This window comes from Mustela nivalis (genome assembly GCF_964662115.1).
Source record: "Mustela nivalis genome assembly, chromosome: 7".
NCBI lineage: Eukaryota > Metazoa > Chordata > Mammalia > Carnivora > Mustelidae > Mustela > Mustela nivalis.
Window position 1 is genome coordinate 34,053,601 of NC_139026.1, and position 10,781 is coordinate 34,064,381.

At 33.6% G+C, this 10,781-nt stretch overlaps 1 long non-coding RNA gene across 1 annotated transcript in view; it reads right to left on the reverse strand.

The window, feature by feature from the left end:
* LOC309869415 overlaps positions 1-5,249 on the reverse strand; it is a 94,240-nt gene extending 88,991 nt beyond the window's left edge. The window contains exon 1 of the long non-coding RNA XR_014314172.1: positions 4,901-5,249. This is a non-coding gene — a long non-coding RNA (uncharacterized lncRNA). The remainder of the gene's footprint in view (positions 1-4,900) is intronic.
* Positions 5,250-10,781: the final 5,532 nt, after the last annotated feature.

The window sequence follows — 10,781 nt, forward strand, 5'->3', positions numbered from 1 at the left end:
TTTCCTCTAGAGAACATTTACATGTAAGAAAGTATTTCTGTTGAGTGTAGGATAAATATTATAAGAGTTCGGTGATAAATTGTAGAAGTACATTCATTCAAGTAATAAAAACTGTGCTCTTTAATCTGATCATAAAATAATTAGTAATGTTTAAATGCTTATGCAGCACTGTAGTGTATAAATGATGATTTCAAAATCATTATGAAGCCAGTAAATTAATAATTTTATAGTGAGGAATGTTGTCACTTCAGGAGAGCAATGCATTTATTATTGAGGAGTATATTAATTTTTTTTTAGTTCATCAAGTCAATAAAACATCTTAAGATAGAATAATTATTTTCTTGGAATGCCTGCCTTCAGACTATCTGTGCATATCATTTATTGTTATGATATATAACAGTGAATTCATGTTCAAAATATACAATCATAATAAATAGTGCTCAGCACAATTTAATAAAAAGCTATTACTCATTAAATAATCTCTATAGTGCTGCTAGCAAATATTAGGCAATGTTTCTGTGTGTGTGTGTGTGACATAGACACAGAGGATACATTAGAAATAGGAAATACACTTTTTCCCAATGGGTAGGAGAGATATCATATGTATATGTTATAAAAAGAAGTATTTTTGCTTTCAACCATGTTGAAGCTGGGTAGTTTGATATGGAATAGTATACTATAGGGTCTTTAGTACAGCACAGTAGAGTTGAATATGGTATAGAATAAGATGAGATAGGAAAGGATAAGATGGGATTTAACAGTATAGTATAATATGCCAGAGCAGAATATAAAGCAGAGCATTAAATTTAATTTCACAACTGCTGTATAAGCATGAAATCCAGAATACCATGGTTGTGTAATCCTGAGGAGATCACTTAACCATACTGAGCTTCAGTTTCCTCACCTGTAGAGTGAAGATTCAAATAGTTCCTATGTCATAGATAGATGTTTTGTAAAGAACAGATTAAATAATGTACATGACATGTTTAGCACACATATCACAGGCATACAATTGATTATGCTTTTTCCTATCATTTTTATTTTCATGTACTTGATTACATTCAGCTCATATGCTATAAAAAGAGATCCTTTGGGTGCCATATATGTTGAGGTATTTCCATTCTTACAACTTCGGGGTGTTTATTGCTGTACAGATGTTTTTAGTCTGTACATATACAGTTCTGCCCAGGTTTTCCCATGTGGCTTCTGGGTTTATGTCACAATTAGAAAGGTTTTATTTACCTAATTTTATAAAAATTATCTTTTATATTCTCCTGTAACTATAAAATTTAAACCTTTAATATTCCATACATCTGAGATATATAAGTAATGTCAGATGGGTGTATAATTTATTTTTCCAAATCATGAGTCAATTGTTCCAATCCACTGAGGTTAATTTCTGTATCTTGGATCTGAATTATCATCTTTATAATTTACCAAATTTCTCTAAATAACAGATTATCTTCCTGAATTTCCTGTTCTGTTTTGTTGATATCTTCTCTATAACCAAGTCACCGAAAATTCCTACCAATTCTGTTTCTACATATAGCTGGCATTCACCTTGATCTCCACTGCCCCTTGTAGTCTGAATTACTATCTCCTTTTAAACTGGCTAAAAACTAGCTTCCTAAATAGACTCCACTGTTGCCCTTCCTCATGTCTGTTTTCCACAAATCAGATCCTTTCCTTTTTCCTTCAGTGATGTACCATTAGTCGTAAGAAGATTCAAATTCTTACGGGACCTGCAAGTTCCTAGAGTCTAACCCCAGGCTTCCTCTTTGATTTCCTCTACCAATATTGCTCTCACCCACCAAAGTGGCCTTTTTTTTTTTTTTTTTTTAATGGGTTTTCAGGCAGGCCAATAACTTTTCATTTTCAGCCTCTTTTCCTTGACTGTTCTTTCACTGGTCGTTTTTTGTGCTATTTCCCAGTTCTATTTCTGTTTTCATTTCAGATGCCCTTCCCTACCTCATTCCTTGAAATCTAAATTAACATATGCCTTGTAGACAAACCCTATTAGCAGTTTTCTCCATAAATGTCAAATACATTGGTTAATTTAAAAATGCAATTGTCCTGTCTTTGTAGCTGAATACTCCTGTCTTACAAATACTTTGTGTTCTCACTTAAGATACTAATTAAATATTTCTTATATATTATATACATTATATATATTTATATAACTAGGTATATAATATATATTATATATTTAAGAATATATTTATACTATATAATATAAATATATAAATACATAATATAAATATATACTTACAGTATTTTCAAAGTACTAGCTTATTTCCAGACTTATTTCTGCTTCAGTGAGAACCAATTTCCTTGATAGATTACACTCCTTTTTCTGAAAATTAATTTTCCTTAATTGTTATTTTCTCATAGTCAAAAAGTTGGCTTAGATTAAGGAATATTATATACAGAAAAGGGCTTCCTCAATATTGATTAAGGTTACTTTTTAAATTTCCACAGCAGAGCTCCCCAAAGCACTGTAGTTGACCCTAGAGGGGAACAGAAGGTATCTGCCCTGAATGAAGTGAGTGGGTAGGTACAGGTGTCATCTAAGCTTTTTCAAGTATTAAGCTTAATCCTGGGGATGGTTAATTCTATATGTCAACTTGACTGGGCTAAAGGATACCCAAATAGCCCATGAAATGTTATTTCTGAGTGTGTCTCTGAAGGTGTTTCTGGAAGAGATTAGCAGTTGATTTGGTGGACTGAGTTAAGAGAACCACTCTCACCAATGTGGATGGCATTATCCAACCCACTGAGAGCTTGAATGAAATAAAAAGACAAAGGAAAGGCAAGTTTTCTCTCTCTCTTTTCCTGCGCTGCGGCATCCATCTTCTCCTGACAAGGGAGCCCCTGGCCTAGTCTTTGGACTCCAACACTAGTTCCCCTGTGTCCCAGAACTTCAGTTGCAACTGAAGTATGCTACCAACTTTCCTGGATTTCCAGAACACACATCACACATTATGGGACTCCTCAGCCTCCATAACCATGTGAGCCAATTTTTGTATCTCTCCATATATTTGCATTATCGGTTCTGTTTCTCTGGAGAACTCTAATATAATTCTCCCTCAAGGTGGAAGACTTAGACATTTTAGCTAAGTTTCCATTGTGTTGTTTTTTAGAAAAAATAATCTGAAGGCATATGGCTGTGCAAATTGTTCCACTTTCAAAATTCTGATGCAGTTCTGAATGTCTTTCAATGCACCACCCAACGTTATTTGGATTATGAAGATTGCCTGCACTTAGAAAGGTAGTTAAAATTTGGGAATAGGAGATTCATCTATAGAGTTTAAGTGTTTGCTTTTTAATTTTATCTCTGTTAGTTTAAATTAGCTCTAGCTTTCGTCCTTTCTTAGTCCTCACATATTTCTAAATAACTTATTACTTTATGAATTAAAAAATCCATAGCATTTGTTCTTTAAAGCTGTGACTTGGAAGAATTTAAATAAATGAAGAAAAAGCTCACAATAGTTAAATAGAAAAAAAATGGTTGCACTAAGTATGTAAATAAGTAGTTTCAGTAAGATTCTAGTTGTTGGGAATATTTGTGGGTACAGGTATAAATCTACCTGGAAGAGGAAATTAGCAATGGTTATATCTATGAAATGGAATTTTAGATATTGATGATGTGTTCTTTGTACATTTTCATATGTCCCTAAGTGTCGTTAATTAATGTCTTTCGTCTGTAAAAATCTAAAAAAAAATACTATTATTAAAATTTTAAAACTAATTAGCAGTGTGTGGGTGGCTCAGTCGGTTGAGCACCGACTCTTGGTTTCAGCTCAGGTTGTGATCTCATGGATCATGGGACAGAGCCCCGTGTTTGGCTCTTTGCTTTGCAAGGACTCTGCTTGAGATCTCTGCCCCTGTCTCTCCCTTCCCTCCACTCACACGTGCTCTTGCACTCTCTAAAATCGATAAATAGGCTTATAAAATTGATCTCAGTTTTTAAAACTGATCTCTAGGATTTTATTTTTATTTTTTATAACAATGATTTATTTCTGATATTTTAATATGTATCATGTAATTTTAGTAAGTATCATGCAATGCATTTCACAGTGACTTAGAGAAACCAACCGTGGAATGTGTCCAAACATCAATAATATTTTCTTATATAGGAGGTGATAAAATTTTAATGGTGGATTAGTGAAAGGCTTAAATAAGGTGAGAAACATTATTGAGGGAGTTTTGTGAGATTTTCTACTTAGTTAGGTATCTCATATATACTTATACAAATATAATTGATTTATAAATAAAATTGATTCATATTATATATATATCTATATATGTTTGGTATATACATAAATATTGTAAGTGAGACAAAATAATGCTTTCTGTGGAGATATAAAAAATTTTAAGGGCGCCTGGGTGGCTCAGTGGGTTAAGCCTCTGCCTTCGGCTCAGGTCATGATCCCAGAGTCCTGGGATCGAGTCCCACATCAGGCTCTCTGCTCAGCAGGGAACCTGCTTCCCTATCTCTCTCTCTCACTCTGGCTGCCTCTCCATCTACTTGTGATTTCTCCTTGTCAAATTAATAAATAAAATCTTTAGCATGTGGACTCTTAGAGCTGGAAAAGATTTTAAATATTAAAAAAAAAAAAATTTAAAGCACAGATGCCACCTTTGAAATAAAGTGCACATTTTCTTTTTCTGGCCCCAGGAAAGAAACTGTTCTGCATTTCCATGGGGAGGCATGCATGGGCCATCATGATTTCTAGGTAGTCCATGTATACCAGATAGAATTCCCATAAGGGGAAAAAAAAAATACATGGAAAGATGTAGGGTTAAGATTTGAGGTAAAATCTCTTTAATAAGTGTCAGGACTGGGACAGGACCACTCCACCCTATTAGATAGTGCTTGTAGATGAATGAGGAAACTTACCTGAAATGAGAATAGAGATGCATGCTCACTAAGGACACAAAAGAAGAATATCTTCTAGCACATGATGTCTGATGACACTCAAATATCTCCTGACCAGGGGATAAGATGAGTTTCTTGACTTAGGAAGACGGAAGACAATAAGAGAGCAGTAGAGTCTCTTAAGTGGAAGAGTGCCTCAGTCACTTCTGTGAGAGCTGTCCCAGCAATGACATGAGGACTGCAGTGGAAGATTGGCAGTGACAGGAGGAGCAATACCTCTGTGACAATGAAAGAAGAGCGACATGCCAACAGCAATGTCAAGCGTGAGCCATGAGGCAGAACTTGTAACAGCTGGCAAAAGCCTAGAGGCGAATAGATGTAGATGAACACCAAGGACGTCAGTTAATTTAACTGCTGTCAGGGCAAGATTCTTTTTTTTTTTTTTTTTTTTTAAGCTTCTTTCAGAGGCAGGAAAAAAATAAATTTGAGATTTGAGATAACTAATTTGAAACGACATAGGTTTAAAATAAAAGAGTATTATTATTATTACCACCAAAATGAATATTTCCTGTACCCTAGGATTCCAATCAAGGGTTACTAAGATGATAGGGAGTGGGATATAGAGATGGGAATGTGGTTAGGGGAAACTTTCTAATGTTCAAACTAGGCCATTATTATATTTGGTTAATTCAATACCGTGTGTTATAGAATTTCTCAGTAAGTTTTAACAGCCTAATTTTCCTTAGCAGTGTGTAACACAATAGAAGGAAGAAGAGGTCAATTTCCCTTTATTTCTTGCAAGAAGGAAAGGTTTAGCTTTACATGAGAAAAACGTAGGGTTACTTTGCACCAAGTAGAGAGTTAAGAGAGTTTTGTTCTTCTAAAACTATGATCTGGGAGGCAAACAGTTGGGTTGTGCCAAATAGGACTGCCTCATACTAGCTGAGGGTTCTATACCATGAGAAATAGAGAGGAGCTCAGATCTTAGGAAGAGAAATAGTAACCTCAGGGTTTGACTCTAGTGGTAGAGACCAAGACTCAGCAAATCATTAACTGATTATTTTCTGATACTGGTACAAATAGCATCACAGACTTTGGAATGTCATTAAGGGTAAAGAGACAGATGGAGATTTTGTAGGTCATGAAGCTTATACAAATTACAAGAGGGAAATGTTTAAAGAAAAATAGAAAACTATGAATACAGTACTATACATGTTTATTTAAATAAAAAACAAATCCCAGTGTTATAAATTTTTAAATAACTGACAAATATGATGATAATTATTCAGAATAATAAAATAATGTTTTTAAAACTATCCTGCCATATTTCTAATATATTTTTGGTCTTCATTTTTGTCTATATATTCTATAGTGTTTGCCTCATATGAAAACTATATTACAATTTGTTTTTCTATGAAAGAAAAGTTAGTCTTTCTTCAGACCAAAATTTCATTTTTGCCATTGGTGGTTTTAAAAATTTCTTCAAAACGTATTGGTAATATCATGCATATTTTTAGGATTATTGTCAGATTTGAAAAATATGCATCAAAATGTTATGATATTCATGTATTTCAAGTTCATTTTAGGAGTGACTAATTCTAAGTAGTTTTTTTATGAATCAAAAACAAAACCAAAATTAACAAACCACTTAATAATACACTAATGTTTGGTATGAATGCACATGTAGTGTTAAGCTCCATTATAATTAATTTCTGTTTTTTCAGTATATCTGTTATAGTACTAAAGGCTTCCTTTGGTCTAAGCTTCCTGTTAAAACAGAATATATTCCTTATGAACATCTAACAGAGTATGGAATGTAATCCATTTATTTTTCTTTACTGAACATATTTTCAATATTACCATGCGTTTTATTACTAAAGAAAAATTTGAAGATTTTTTAAAATCACCTCTATTGCTTTAAAATGTGGTCCTACTTTTTAAATTGGCATAGTGGTTGTTTTTAATACAATGGTTATTTTTGCAGAGCCTTATTAAGATACAATTTACATACCATAAAATTTCATTAATTGCAAGTATATAATTAGGTGATTTTTATTCATTTATAAAATGAATAAAATATTCATTTATAAAATGAATTCACTTATAAAATTGTGTCACCATCACCATAATCCAGTTTTAGAACTTTCATCACCAAAATAATTTCCCTCAATCCTACTGGCAGGTAACTCCTATCCATGCCAAACTACCAGTTAAACACTGTACACTGCTCTCTGTCTCAATAAATGTGTTTTTTTCCTGGGATTTCATATAAATTGAATAATACTATGGATAGACTTTTCGATCTGGTTTATTTCTCTCAGCATGATGTTTTGAGCCATGTCCATGTTGCAGCATATATCAATACTTTGTTCATTTTCATTGGTGACTAGTACTCCATTATATGGATATGCCACATTTGTTTATGTTTTCATAAACAAATACTTACTATTTGAATTTACTAAGTTTTTTTTTTAACAATTATTAATAATGCCATTATGAGCATTCACATACAAGTCTCTTTGTGCACCTTTTCATTTACATTGGATAGATTCCTAAAAGTGGAATTGCTGGTAAGTAAAGTGAGACCATTTCAGCAGTGGCTGGCAGGCTGCTGATTTTCACAGCCTTCCTTGCCTACTTTGAACTGGTATACCAGCAGAGATTGGGGGACGGCAGCAGCTCCAAACAGGAACTCCATACAGTTCAGGCTATTCTTACCTGAATGAAGTTCAGTAGTTTTCCTGAATAAACACTTCTCAGCTTGCTCAATGTCATTGGTCGATTTCCAGAGCATCAGCAGGGTTGATCTGTTTGTCCAACTTCATAGTTGCTTTGGGGGAAAAATTTTTTTGATTTCCTTACTCTATCATGCCAGAAGTGAATCTCCAAAATCTATTTCTTAATTTTCTCCTAATTTTTCATTCTTTCTTTTTTTCTAATATTTTTTGTTGCTCAAGACAGTAAAGGGAGCTTAAATTTTGTCTTGTTTTAAAGCACATGTATATTATGGTCCACAAATTAGGGCAAGTTACATATTTATGTTGTTCAAATAAATACTTTAAATTTAAAATTATGAAAATGATACATATTGTATAAGCTGTTTCATCACCATTTAAAAATTAGTTGCATTGTATATTCCATACCAGTGCTAAGCCAAATCCATTAATTTTAATCAGCTTTTAAGTTGTCTACTAGTTTAGTGTGTGTGTGTTTGTGTGTGTGCCTGTGTGTGTGTTAGTTACAGTCTTCTTTAATGTTTTATGCCATTAAAATGAACCTATTCTACTGGTTTTATTTAAAGAATATATAATTTCTGATGTGGTCAAGATAAAAAATTAAGAATATTAATATAACAATGTCATTCTAACACAACGGGCTATAAGCTAGGAAATACTAATATGGAATACCACAAATAGGTATTTGAATCAAGGTCAGTAAAGTAATTCTAGGAAAATATCCCCGTGAAGATGAGGCAACCATGAGGGTCACATTGCTCTAGTTGGAATCTTGGGATGGTTTGCCAGTGTTTCTGTTAAAAAAAAAAAAAAATTCCCAAAGAGATGAAATTTCTTGAAGAGAAATATGTTCATGAAAACATTAGGTTTAATGTAATTAGCATGTGGAAGGAGAGAAAATTTATAGTAGGGATTGTGGCATAAACTTTAAAAACTCATCAAGCAAAAATGCTTTTCCCAGAGAAATAATGTAAAGGATAATATTCATATAATCATAGACAAAGGACCATGTCAAGATCAGAACAGAGCATAGTAGAAAGTATGTGTGTGAAGGGGGGCAGGGAGGAAGGAAAGAGATGGTGAGGATGAGCCCTTTGTCTAACTATAAGATATGATGATTGATTTTAGTCACTGTCAGAGATATGATACTAAAAAGGAGAATTCTGTATCTACATAGATGTTTTGATTCTAAACAGGAAAGTCATTTTGTATCTACATAGATATTTTGATTCTAAACAGGAAAAACTTTTCAAAAATTAAACAAATACTATAAATTGTGCTATAAAATAAGAATCCTATAAAAACAAAAATAAGTATCAAGGGAGATGTAGAGAGAAATTCATATAGTAAAGGGAATTAGAACAGGGCTCACAGTAGAGTTTGATAAGAATGAATACAGCTGTCATGCTGGGCATGAAAGTTACGTTCCTTCAATATTTGAGCTCAGAATGAGTTAATGGCAGGATGTTTTTCTACTTCTGTTCTAGGCTCACAAACTTCTTATATATAAAATAACCTTTTCTTAAGTTCTATCCATTTTTTATTCCTAAATTCAAATAGCACCTCTGTAAAATTTATCATGCTAGCCTAAAATAATTTTTTAAAAGATTTTATTTACATATTTGACAGAGAGAGAGACCACAAGTAGGCAGAGAGCTAGGCAGAGAGAGAGAGGGGAAGCAGGCTCCCTGCTGGCAGAGAGCCCGATTCGGGGCTCTATCCCAGGACTTTGAGATCATGACTTGAGCCTAAGGCAGAGGTTTAACCCACTGAGCCACCCAGGTGCCCCACTAGCCTAAAATAATTTAATCCACCTATCTTCTGTCTTCTCTTTAGTCCTATCTGTCATTATTTTACTGTATACACCCTATGATCCTGCCTACTTCAGCTACTTGCTCTTTCTTACTTTGTTCTCTCCCTTTTCCATAAGTTATGCCCACTAGATAGAGTTTTCTTCCTCTGCTTTTCTTAAATTCTCCAGCCTTTCAAATCCTTTAAATATTTTCAAGACGTCGGGCGCCTGGGTGGCTCAGTTGTTTGAGCATCCAACTCTTGGTTTTGACTCAGGTCATGATCTCAGGGTTCTGAGACTGATCCCCTAGTAGGGCTCTAAGCTTAGCAGGGAGTCTGCTGGAGATTCTTTCTCCCTTGATACCTACCTACATCCTGCTCACACAGATGCCCTCTCTGTCTCTGTCTCGGTGTCTCTAAAAATGAATAAGTAAATCTTTAAAAAAAATACATCTTCAAGACCTGTATGTATTGTTAAGTGCTGTTTGTAAAAATCTCATTGGGGTACATATAGGGAAATGGGTTTAAGGTTCTTCGTTTTAAAAATTATGGAGATTTAAATAAGAGAAACACTATATCTGTGTTTAGTTTTAAAATATAAAAAATGTCAAACAAAACTCTCTTCTATGCAGTGAATTCCTCAACCATATTTTATGTAAAATTTCGTCAATACTGTTGAATGTCTACTACATACTGAGCACTGGTTTAAGCATTGCAGCTAGAACAATGAAGAATGACATGAGTGTGTCACCATGGGGCTTATACTCTAATGGGGGAAGATACAGTCAATAAAAGAATAAATAAATATAATAAAATATAAAATGACTAGTAAAAAGTGATATGAAAAATTGAAAGGGGGTAATAGGTAATAATAAGAGGGGAATATGACTAAAAGAAGCTAAAATATAAGACAGTTCAAGAGAGTAATTTAAATAGGATGGTCAACACATTCCTGTCAAAGAGATCATATTTGAATTAAGACATTAATGATGAATGGTTAACAGCCATGGTAACTCTGGTGGTGGAGGTAAGGATGGAATGTATTCCAAGGAGAGGTTACAGCAGTTAGCAAAGACTCTGACATGAGAATGAAGTCTATTTGAGTTCCAGAAAGAAGATATATGCTGCTAGAACATAATATGGGGGAAAAGTAATAGAAAATGTATTCAAAGTGACAGGCAAATACCACATCTTATAAAATGTGTTCAGTATAGTCAAAAAGTATGGGCAGATGTCACATGACTTAAATCATTCTCCAGCACCATAAAAATGAAATTTTATAATTATTTGTTGATACAGTATCGCCTAATATCTTGAGCCCTTCTACCACTTTTCAATTCAGTCATGGATTTTACTAGTCTCTACAACATGTTATT